This window comes from Ambystoma mexicanum, chromosome 4p (assembly GCF_040938575.1).
Source record: "Ambystoma mexicanum isolate Mex_15411 chromosome 4p, UKY_AmexF1_1, whole genome shotgun sequence".
Lineage (NCBI taxonomy): Eukaryota > Metazoa > Chordata > Amphibia > Caudata > Ambystomatidae > Ambystoma > Ambystoma mexicanum.
In genome coordinates this window covers 823,982,290-823,995,014 of record NC_090927.1, presented here as the reverse complement: position 1 = coordinate 823,995,014, position 12,725 = coordinate 823,982,290, and the positions used below count along the sequence as shown (strand labels likewise).

The 12,725-nt window shown below is 42.1% G+C and overlaps 1 protein-coding gene and 1 long non-coding RNA gene across 5 annotated transcripts in view; one reads left to right on the top strand and one right to left on the bottom strand.

The window, feature by feature from the left end:
* Positions 1 to 941, top strand: part of LOC138453493 (uncharacterized) — a 49,386-nt gene extending 48,445 nt beyond the window's left edge. Inside the window, exons 2-3 of the long non-coding RNA XR_011260441.1 lie at positions 283 to 379; positions 828 to 941. This is a non-coding gene — a long non-coding RNA (uncharacterized lncRNA). The remainder of the gene's footprint in view (positions 1 to 282; positions 380 to 827) is intronic.
* USP45 (ubiquitin specific peptidase 45) overlaps positions 1 to 12,725 on the bottom strand; it is a 3,631,241-nt gene that overhangs the window by 2,765,935 nt on the left and 852,581 nt on the right. The window lies entirely within an intron of this gene.

Sequence of the window (12,725 nt, the reverse complement as noted above, 5' to 3'; positions counted from 1 at the left end):
ATAATGTTTTAAACCCCTGAAGTACAATGTGCGTGATGCTGTGATTAGCAACCCCCATGGATATTAAATACGACACATTTGAATATGGGCTCCGGCAAGGGACCAATGTACTCCTTATACGGGATACAATGAGCGAGATTGCACATTAATACCCCGTTCTTTTGATATAGATCATGGCACGTCTATGACGCCTTCTCGCAGGGTGATTACTACAATATTTATGCTACTAATGGAAGGGCTATCCCGCCAACATTATTATAACACAATATTGTTGTCCTTTAGGACCGATACTCTTTTTTACGGATTCGGACCGTGAAGCTCGGTCTTCATGATTTGACACCATCACTTGGAGAGTCGAAGAAGATTCCACCGTTTAGCGGTGAGTTTTATATTTCACTTACCACATCTTGATTGTACAATCTCTGTGAGCTAAATACACCAATAAATGTTGTCATATATAGATTTCTAACTACTAGGAGTTCTCTATACCATCCGCCTTGAAGCAACTTACTTGTAATCCATTAATTGCCCTCTATCCTTCAATACCTAGAGAGCCAGAACACAGGACATAGATCTATAGGCACCCATTTTTGATTACTTTCTTTTTTCCAATTATTCTACTGTTGCCCTTGGGCAGGGTACTTAACTGGGTCTTTACTGATATCTGGAACTATCAGAATATGTTTAGTATATTGATAAGCAGTGCTCCTTAATTATGGCTCAACTTCTCTATATCTGACTGATGTATCTATGATTGTGCTCATATCAAGCTTCTATATACATCAACTTACTTTACTTTCTTTGTTTCTTTTAATTTCAATGAACAGTCCAATTAGGCACTTTTTGAAGAAGAAGGAATCCTCGAAATGCGTGAGCCATAAATCATTGGACATCACTACGTGCATTATGTGTTTCTCCTCGCATTAACCATGTTTAATGTAATAAATCACTGTTTTTAAATGAGATTGCCTTTTGTTTAACTCACTTGGTAAATTAAATTTCTTTTTAAACCATATATGATTTTTGAATACCTATATATTTTTACCGCCCTTAGGGAGCATGTAGAAAGTGTGCAGGGGAACGGGAGGATCCTAAACTTGGGTCCTCTTATTTTTCCAATTTTAAGAGATGCCAATGTTTGTTCAGTAACTTGTATAAGAAGTCACTATCTTTTACATACTTGGTAATAAAATTGACATCTTGAGTAGGCTGAACCGCCTTGGAACCAATCTGATTCAACATGGAATCTCTTGTAAGGAGATTGGTCTTGTATAAGGCCTTGTTGATACACTGAGACGTATACCCCCGTTCCTTGAACCTTTGTTTGATCAGGTGACACTCCTGCTCATAAGCTGCCTGCGAACTGCAATTTCTTTTCGCACAATGAAATTCCCCAACTATGATGTTAGCAATAACTGCCCTCCTGTGGCAACTTGTGGCTTGTAACGTCCCATTTACAGCTGTGGTTTTCCTAAAAATCTGAGTATGTAAAGTGTTGTTGCGTATATCGATCTTGAGATCGAGAAATTCCAGTGATTTGTTACTGATGCTACCAGCAAATTCAATACCAAATGTTTTAATATTCAAATAATGAGTGAAAGAGTTAAAGCGCTCAGGTGTTCCCTTCCATATGATTAGAACATCATCTATATATCGTTTCCAAATTACAATTTCTCTCGCAAATTCATGGTGTCCAAAGATGTAGATGTGTTAGAAAAAGCCCATAAATAGATTTGCCAGGGATGGAGCATATTTAGCGCCCATAGCCACACCCTTTGTTTTATAGATAGTATTGTTGGTTGAAGAGAAATTGGTTACGATTTAAAGTGAAATATACAAAGTCTTTAATCATATCAATATGTTTTCTGAAAGATGCTGAGTGTTTACGAAAAGTAAAATCTATCGTGTCCAGCGCTAGGCTGTGCTGTATGGATGTGTAGTGTTTTAACATCTAAGCTTGCTAATTGATAATGTGGTTGCCACTCGATGGATTCGAGGATTGCCAGTGTCTGGGTTGAGTCCTTCAGGTACACAGGCAGCAATGGCACAAGTTATTTGATTGGGGTGTCGATATATTGCGCCAGGCCTTCTGTTGCCCATCTTAGACCACTCATAATTGGAAGAACATCTGGTAATCTGTGGTAATTTTTATGAATCTTAGGAAGAAAATACATGGTCGGAATGACCGGATGTAGCCTAATCAGAAAACTTCTCTCGTCATCAGAAAGCAAACCTTGCGAGTGCCAATCATGAATAAGTGTTTTAAGTTCTGAAACCGTCTGTGTAGTCGGATTGCTACTAAGTTGCTTGTAGCACCCCGGTGTACTGAGATGATCATTAGCCATTTGCAAATAGTCAATTTATTGAGGATAACAATGTTCCCTCCCTTGTCAGCCTCTTTAATCACGATATTTCTATTATTAGCTAGGTCAGAAAGTGCAGATGTCTCGGTTTGTGTCAAATTAGATTTATAACTCGAGAACCCCTGCTTAGAGTGATCAATACAGTGATGGATCTCTTTTCCAATAGCCTGATAAAATGTGTCAATTACATTCTCATTCGGTGTTACCTGAACAAATTTCGACCTGTTTTTATGTTCTATAATCTCCAAATTTCTCTGATGCACTCCTAACTCTTGTTGGATAGATAGCGAAGACGGTAATGTGTCTGAATTTAAAGACAATAGCAACTGTGTATTCTCAATGTCTGAGATTGTCAAGACACTCACAGGTTCCCGTCTTTCTGATGGACGATAAGTCGTAACCTGATTGTGAACTAATTTTTTGAGTTTAAGTTTTCCTACAAACTTATAGAGAGCTATCTGAAATTCTATTAGATCCGACTGGATACTCTGTGCAAAAGAAAGTCCTTTATTTAGAAGAGATAACTCAGACCTGGAAAGCTTTATATTTGACAAATTACATACTAGGTTTTGAGCATTGGCTTGGTCTTGAGATTTCTGGTACTTGACCGGATTAGCCTTGCGTTTATACTCCTGTCGGTGTCTGGTCCTTGACCCTCTTCCTCTTCTTCCTCGGAAGAAGTGGTTGTTGCTGAGGTACTGCGTCCTAAAGGGACCTGAAATCGGACCTGTTTAGTACATGAGGAATTGAAATTAGATAGGTTACCTTTCTTGTAGCGCTTAATTTTCGCTAAGAACCCTCTTCTCCGATGTGTTAGGTTTGATGCTGCACTACTTTCCCCTAATTTTGTTGCAGCAGAATTTTCTTCTTCCGATTCCACCTCAGAAGATACTGGGGAAACAGTTGGTGTTTTAGCATCAGGAGTTATATTTCATGATCAAATTTAGCTTGGAAGGTATACACCCTGAAATTATTATAATCTCTTTCGTCTCTGAAACTTATGAAATTTGCGCATTTTTATCTCATCTTGGTACTCCTTCAGTATTGATTACATTTTGGCATAGTTTTTATCTTTAATATTAGCCGGATTACTCATATTCTCAATTTCCTTTTTTAACGTCTCAATTTGGGAAATAGCTCGTTGATGCTCACGTTCCGTGTGCTCAATCAGTAATTTCAAAAATATTTCCGAGCTCAACGTTAGATTTTCTTCCCATTGTTGGGCAAGATCATGATCCTCAGAATACGTAAAATCGGGAAAATCAAAATTCTGAGACCTCTGGGGACAATACTGTGTTCAAGATAATTAACTAGAGAGGCTTTCTCCCAATACTTGTTTATTTCATATTTCGAAAGACGCTCTAATTTAAGGAATTTATTAGCTGAAGTTTCAGTTTTAATGTTTCTACTAGCAAACGCATTGCTTGTGCTGCCTTTCGGGGAAAAGAGCGCTGCTCTATCTTCTTCCCTGTTTAGAAGATAGTCTGCCATTTTTGATAAACTTTGTAAAATACAATTGCCATCCAAGCAAGCTCCAACCTGGATTACAGACAAAACAAGATTACGGGGTACCGGGTAAATGAGTGCTCTGGTGAAAAATTCAAGGAGGTACCAAATTTAGAAAGTTAAGACGGATTACCGCAATCCTGGGGAACTGTAGGTCACCCCAACCTACTTTTGATGAAACAAAACAATGCGCTGTCCTAACAGTTTGGTTTAAGGAACAGATACAGAAATCCAAATATGCAGTCTGTATGTGAATCAAAGTTGTAATAAATGTTTCCTCTGTTTTCAGATCTTAGCCCAATCTTTGCCAACACGTGTTTCGACCGTAATAACTCTCTCACAAGGCAGGGCTCATTATGGTACCTCTAAATCAATATCCAATACAATCGACAAACATCACAGATTAGATGAAAAAATAATAGTAAATGGTGCGTGCAATTTCTGTCAATATGCACTTACACCAACAACCAAGTTCATATGCCATCATGGTTTGACAATCCAAATACGTGACTCCATCAACTGTAAATCATAATTCGTTCGTCAAAATGTATATGTTGGGAGCACAATACGTGAACTCCAAATCAGGATCCGAGAGCACCTCTCACATCTAAATAACCAGAACCCAAAGTAACCATTTGCGGTACATTGGCAAATTCACCATCAATGGGATAACAAGAAGAATATTCGGTTTGTTGGATTGCAACAGGCACGCACACATGCCAGAGATGGGGGTTGGCAGTTACTGTTACGTCAGTTGGAGGCCCGGATGATTTGTAAATTAAGGTGTACAATGCCCGGTTTGAATAAGGAACATGAGTTGAATGTTTTCCTGTGATAAGCCCTTTTTTTAGTTGGAGAGTGTGTCAAGTACCCAGTATTTACTTGGCCATTCAAAATCGTTTTTACTAGAACGTACACGGATAAACAACGAGAGTAGGCAATAATAGTGAGTAGCAAGTGTTGACTCAGACTGTAATATTTTTCTATTGACAATATTATCCAATTCTATTTCTAGATATGTTGGGGAAGGGCATTGTTGGTCTCCAATGCATGAAATACCCCTATAGCGCCAAAAATGTATTCATTAGTGTCAGGGCCATGACTAGCGGTGCGCTAAATTTTGTCAGCAATGAGAATGCTGTAAGCTATTGAACATGAATGGAATTATGAATTTTGTAAAATATGGTTATCTGGTATAACTACCAATGTAATTTAATTAGTTCTTGAACAAGACGTATGGAGGGTTTTTACTTCCAACACATATGTATCTTTCTACATCTTTAATGCACTCTAATAGGAGTGGATTCTTCCCAACACTCTTTTTATTTATTTAGTTTTGTATAGCGCCGGGCGGCCCTAGGGCATCGTAGCGCTTGTTACAGTAGGCTTGTTAATTACATTCTTTAGTTACATACATAGTTAACGAAGTGCAAGATTACAAGTTCCTTACGATATGATTTTTCCTTTCTCAGAGCTGTGGGGGGGCGTCCCAGTTTTTTGCTGCAAGTATTGGAAAATGGCGCCACCCGCTTTGGTTCTTTTGAAGGAGGGGATGTAGATCTGGTTGGTGAGGTGAGATTTGGTGGGTCTGAAGGACGTGCAGGGGGTGATCCTTTCGGATAGGTAAGGGGGAGCATTGAGTGAGAGGCACGTGTGTGTAATGGCTAGTGTTTTGAAAAGAATGTGCTCTTTGACTGGAAGCCAGTGAGCGTCTTTTCTTGCTTGGGATATGTGTTCCCTTTTGGGGATACTTAGCGCAGCTCTAATGGAATTGTTTTGCGTCACTTGTAGTTTGTGTAGGTTTTTGGCAGAGGTGCGCAGGAAGAGCGCGCTGCAGTAGTCAAGTTTTGGGCCGACAGGGGCTCTGGCAATAGATAGGCAGTTTTATATTGAAAGGAAGGGTTTGACTGCGCTAATGATTTTAGTGGTGAGTGCTGCAGACGAGGCTATGGCATTAACCTGTCGTTTATAGATAAGGAGGATATCGAGATATACCCCTAGTGTTTTTACTGCTGAGGATACTGTGATAGTGGTGTTTTGTTGACGGTGAAGGAGTTGTATTGTGGTGATAGTTTGTTTAGCATTTCTTTGGTGCCTACCACAAGGATCTCTGTCTTATCTCCGTTGAGACTGAGCCCATTGGCTGCCATCCAGGTTTGGATTGCAGCGTAGATGTTGGTTAGGGTAGCTGCATCTAGTTCAAAGACGCCGGTGAGAGGGATTAAGACTTGTGTGTCGTCAGCATAGTTGGTGTAGGCTATGTTGCGACTGTCAAGGTCATTAAACAGCGGAAGAGTGAAGATGTTGTATAAAGTGGGTGCTGTGCAAGAACCTTGTGGTACTCCATAGTGTATGGTGTACCACATATTTACAAATTATCGAAACACTTCAGAGAATGAATATTCTGAAGTGGGTGGGGCAGAGGCTGAGTCAGAGAACACTCATGAGTCTACCACGGAGGAAGGAATCAATCTAGGCTGTGGCTTCTGGAGAGAAGTGGGTAGTATTTTTTAGTTGCTTGCCTAGAATATCATGGTTGACGAGGTTGAAGGCACCGGACAGATCTAATAAAAGGAGTAGTGTGGGTTTGCCTTTGTCCATGATATCTCTGAGTTGGATTTTTAAGTCTACTAGTGCTGATTCTTTTCTATGACCAGGACGGAATCCTGATTGCCTTTTGCCTAGTATTTTATTTTCTTCTAGGAATTGTTGTATTTGTGTGTATGCCACCTTATCCAGAATCTTAAGCAGAAATGGTACAGTGGTGATGGGCCTGTAGTTGGTGGCTATTTTGGTATCTAGTGTGGGTTTCTTCAGTAGCGGACGTACGTATGCTTCTTTTAAGCAATACTCTAACTTATATAGCAGATATAAACTGGGACAACAATGTGACAGAGTGGTCAGGGGACATATTTCACAAATAAGGACATTAGAGTGACAGGGTCACGGGACATTTCTTTACCAAAAGCACGTTCGCTAATCGCATTGAATGTGAGCACTGAATCTTTTCTTTATTTGTTCACAGAGTGGTCACAGGACGTATTTCATAAATAAGGATATCAGAATGACCGGGTCACGGGACAATTCTTTACCAAAAACACGTTTGCTAATCATACTGAATGCGAGTATTGAAACTTTTGATTATTTGTTTACAATATACATGTTATTAGGTCATGTGATTACTAATGGACTTGGCGCAGGGGAACACAGTCAGGTGATTGGCCCTAATCACGTGACATGTCTCGCCAATGCACAAAAGTAAATGGGAAGTAGGGTCGCGGGAACCACTCCATTTGCGGACGAGCAAGTGCACACATCATTGTGAAGAGGCATCATGGCGCCTTAGACGTGGTCCAAACGAATGAAAGGTAATGCAACTCAGGGAACTATATATGGATATATTCATTCTCTGAAGTGTTTCGATAATTTGTAAATATGAACATTGGAAATGCTTTCTTAAATATATAATCATTTATTCTAGGGAATCCATTCTGAGTATAAATTGTGACCATCTATTGCGGCATATAATACAGGCACACTAATACGCTCCGAAGACACGCTTCTACTACATATACTCTTTAGTTGAAAGGACCAGACGATACAGCGGCTTGGGCCGCGTGGAACACCAATACTGAATACGGTAACTCACATTCTTGAATTAGTTTGTGCACTCAATACCCCAGAGATTTTTTTTAACATTTACAGGAAGTACTTGACCCTCCTGTGGTCCCACATTTGCAGATCTAATTGCTGTGATAACGTTAGCTAGCATGGCTACGAGTATCTTGTGGCAGACCTGTCAGAAGACATATCATTGAAAGATATTTCAAACATTGGGAACCTCTTGTGTTAAATAAGACAAAACTCATGACATGACTTCCCCTAAATGGGATTATATTGTTTCCAGGTATCCTTAGCTATAATACATATTCACTCTCGTTTTCCCATTCAGGGAACTTCCCTACAAAAGGCATAACTGATTTGCCAATCGGCTAGCGAACTTACTCTAAAACTGAGACGGGTGGTAACCTAGCATACACTGAAGTGGGTTTAAGGACTTACACAATGCATGTTTCATTGGTGGTTTTTGGGAGTGCACTGAATCAGGGATATTTATGGGCTGGACTTTGCAACGACTATTCAGAAACCATACCATATCCAAATATTTTTCAACTTATCCAATTTGGCCAGGATACTGCATTTGTGACCAACACCAACTGTGATACACAACAATGCTCTTGGCAACAATGTTGTTAACATGTATGTTTCGATTAACTCAACACTGACGCGGAAGGCGTATTTTGAGTTAATCACATGTGCCATTTGGAATTTAATCATTTTTTATCATCTTGAACTTTCTGAATACGTCGTTTGTATGGACTAGCATGAATACATTGCATGATATTGGTTGGCTCTTGCATCTGATTTCGCTGCAGTATAACAAGAATGTTGCCAAACCTATTATTGAGTTCAACTAATCAGGTTTTGTATCTTGTCTCTCCTCTCTTTTTCGTTCTTGTTAATTCCCTTTTGTTTCTACTGTTCCTTCCATCTTTGCATATGTCTATTGCCAGTGTTTGGTATTGTTACAATTTACATGACTATTCTAAATGTTGATGAAAAATGAGTTTTTTTCTTAACTCCTTTTCCTTCTGTAATATGTTTTTATTTGTTTATTTACTATTCTTTTCACATCTAATCTGTGATGTTTGTCGATTGTATTGGATATTGATTTAGAGGTATCATAATAAGCCCTGCCTTGAGAAAGACCGAAGACGGTCGAAACACGTGTTGGCAAAGATTGGGCTAAGATCTGAAAACAGAGAAAAATAAATTACAACTGTGATTCACATACAGACTGTACATTTGGATTTATGGATCTGTTCCTTAGACCAAACTATTAGGACAGCGCATCTCCTGGGAACAACAAGTTTGTCCTGTTTTTAAGGTGCTTGGAAGGGTGCCTTGCGAGAGTGAGGCATTTACTATTTTGAGGAAGTGGCTAAGGCCAGCCATCTTGATTTGCTTTAGGATGGCAGTGGGGAGAGCATTATCTTTGTACACTGATGTTATCCTTGGTGTCAAGATGGTGAAGGCGGGTCAGGTTTTTATATTGCTCTGTGGGATCGGGGCAGTGTGGGCGACCAATTTTGCAGTTTAGATCTGTTGTTATATGTTATCTATCTTGTTCATAAATAAATTGCTGTTAATAGCATTGCATTTTTTATCAACAGACTCAGGGATTACCGGGTTGGTGATGAGTTTGAACAATGTTTGGCTGTCATGCAGAGCTTTACCTCTGTTGATGGTTGCCAATATAGTTGATGAGTAATATGTGGCTTTGTCCTTTATGACGAGAGACCAGTACATACTGTGTGAGGACTTGAGGGTGAGGAGGTTTTTGCTCCTCTGCATTTTACACTAATATTTTTTGAGTGACTTGATGGACTTGTTAGTTCTGTGCACCAGGGGGAAGAGTATTTAACCCTATTTGGATGTAGTTTAAATTAGTGCTCTTATGGTTTGATTAAGAGTCGATGAACACCAATGTTAGGGACTGTGGGGCTGATTAGAGTGGCCAGCTTGTACTTCCAAAGGTGTGGGTTTACTCTTTCCCTTGTTTGATGGGAGGAAATGTGTAAAGAGGATTGGGATGGAAGCATGGCATGTTCAGTCAAGTAGGATAGCTTCAAGTCACTATCTCTGAGAAGATGCTGTCAAGATAAGGTCGAGTATGTTTGCCTTGATATGGGATAGATTCCGTACATGTAACTTTATGTCAAGGGCATTGGTGAGGTGGATGGGATCATCACTGGTGCTTTTAGTGGCTTCTTCCCCAGCAGATTTAATTTGCCAAGGAAGACATTCACTGAACTTCTGAATGATGCTTAAGTGATGAGGTTGGAAATGTCATCAAGGAATGACCCACAAATGTGAGGTGGGCAGTAGATCAGACGGAATAAGGCGGTCTGTTTATGCGATTGTGAAAGTTTACGGCTGTTTGGCTGAGCATGATACAGGTCCAGTCATTTTTGTGGATATCTCCCACACCTGCCCATACCTTCCCTCTTGAGGAAGTACCCTGCACCAGCACCATCTTGGATGCTGTACCCAAGTGGGATGAGGACCTCAAAGATAAAAGTACAGATGGGGCAATGCCAAATTTCCATGATACAAATGCCATCAGGTTTGTCTGTGATGATAATGTTGGAAGCTTTTTGGATGGCCCAGTGTGCATTCATGAGCAGTAAACTGCGTGAAAGGCAGGGTGGTGAGATGGCGTGCTAATAGTAGGATGCAGGTAAGAGTATTTGTGGCATGTTGGTGTGCTAGTGTTTTGAGCTTATGTCCTCATTGTATTGTATTGTTTATTTATATAGCGCCTACACACGAATTGTTTCAAAGCGCTCAAGGAGGGTGGGAACAAGGGAAAAATACAACAGTCGCTCAGAGCCCTTGAAATTCTGAGACGATAATAGTCTGCACAAGCAGAGTAAGTGTGTAAAATACCTTTAATGGTTGAGACACAGAAAATAGGCCTGATGCCAATTCTGCAGATTAACAGTGGAAATTAAGGAGAGAAGACAAGGGAGAACAGACAGACGATCATCAGGCATGTTCCATTTGGGTCGTTCAAGTGCATAAAAGCTCACAGGGTGAGGAGGGGGGGGTCCTAGTGACCCAGTTGGCAGAGAATGGGGTAGGTGCAGAGAGAGCCACTCTCTTGGGTTATTCTAAGTGCAGTGAAGGTGAGTGGGAGTAGGGCCCTGAAGCAAGTGTGTGAGAGGACTGGCGGGGGTGCCAGGGACTGGTGAGACTCTGAGGTACACCAGGCGGCGAGTCAGCAAGTTGTAAGGAAAAGGAAGGAGAGATGGATAGAGCGGAGGGCAAGGTTAGCAGGGTAGAGGGAGAGCGAAGGAAGAGGAGAAGAGGAAGGTCTTGAGGAGTTAAGAAGGTTAGGCTCATGACAGAGGGTGGCAGGGAGATCCTTTTCCTGCTGTGGATAAGGATCTCCCTCCAAATCTCTGCTTGGAGAACCGGTTCACTCGCAGAAGGTTGGAGGTAGATGAGCGGAGGGCTCGTGAGGAACAGTGCTTAGGTAGGCAACGTTGCATGTAGGTGGGTCCCAGGCCCCAGAAAGCCTTGTGGACAATGCAGTGTGTCTTGAACCTGATCCGTGCAGCCACGGGGAGCCAGTGAAGAGATTTCAGCGCCGGAGAGATGCGGTCCCTGGGCTTGAGGCCAAGGATAAGTCTTGCAGTTCTGTTCTGGATGAGTTGCAGAGGGCGCAGGGCAGAGGAAGAGGCTCTGGAGACAGTGAGCCGCTGGGGGAAAGTGAGAAAAGGAAGAGTACCTCTGAGGAGGTGTAGCTGATAGTTAGGCTTTTTAGAGATGTCAGAAATGTGAGAGAAGGAGAGAGTGGAGTTGAAGATGACCCAGAGGTTTTTTGCCTCGCATGGTGGTGTGAGGGCAGGGCCCAGGGAGGACGGCCAGAGCGAAATTGGGAAAGCGGGAGCAGGGATCCCAATGCAAACAATCTCAGTCTTACTGGCATTGAGACAGAGGTCATTTGCGGCACACCATGACTGAATAGCGGACAGAAAGTCAGATATGAGAGAGGAGGAGGCGGCTGAGGGTAGCCTGAAAGATAATTGTGTGTCATCCGCATAACACTGGAATTTAGCGGTGAAGTGGCAATCAGACATGCCAAGGCAGCCATATAGATGTTGAAGAACCAAGGGAAAAGGTTAGATCCCTGGGGAACGCCATAGGTTGAGAGAGCAATAATCGAGAGAAAGGCTCTAAGTTCCACCGGGGATGGGCGGTCAGAGAGAAAGGAGATTAACAACACCAGAGCTTGACCTTTGATTCCCATGGTGTTACCGAGGCGTGCGATCAGGATGTTGTGGTTAACCTTGTCAAAGGCAGAGGAGAGGTCAAGGAGAATGAGGACAAAGGAAGCGTTAGTGTAAAGATTTGAGAGCAGGTCTTCACGGGTGTTCAGAAGAGCTGTTTCCGTGCCTCTGAATGCTCTAAAGCCAGACTGATGGTCATGGATTGTGGGAATGGACTGTGGCACTAGGAGATGCATTGTAATGTATGCCTGATGTTAGGGAAGCATGTGTTCTGGCTTTTGGCTCTGGCAACGCCCCAACAGGCACAAACATGCAAAGTTCTTGCCTTCATCATTATCTGGGGACTCAATGAGGACATGCAGGGCAGGCTGCATATAAGGAAAAGCAGGTGTCAATCGATTGGCTGGTGGGCTGGAGAAGGGGCGGATGGTGACATGACCAGGGACACTCGTCTGAGTCTAGTGGAAGAACACTGCAGGAGAGGGGAAAACAAGCCCTTACGTAGTCCCCGTTTGGTGGGGAAAGCAAGAAAAGGGGGAGCTAGTCATCATTTAGCGCAATATGTTAGAGGAGGTGGAGCTGGTCATATGACTAGAGCCTGGCAGAAGAGCAATGCAACTGAGAGTTGCAGTTCTTAAACCTTGGTTTGTCCCTATAGTTCCAGGTGTCCTGGGTTCCCCAGAGGGGCATGATAAGGGTTGGTGGGGCCACCCTGTGACTATACCCTGCCAAGTGCAGAGGAATCCATCACCATGCCTATTACATTGCATGGCAAGTTGGAATGAGAGAAGAACAAGTTACTTACCAACTGCTAACGTTCTTTCGACTGGATGTTCCTCCAACGTATTCCACATCTTTGACATGTAATGTCCACAGCTGTGCACTTTGGAAAATTTTTCGGCAGAGGGCGTCCTGCGTCGATGACGTTGGGTCGATGTCCCTCGAAGGCCTCCGTCGAGGGCGATGCCACTGGATGTTATAAGTAGGACGCACAGCGCCC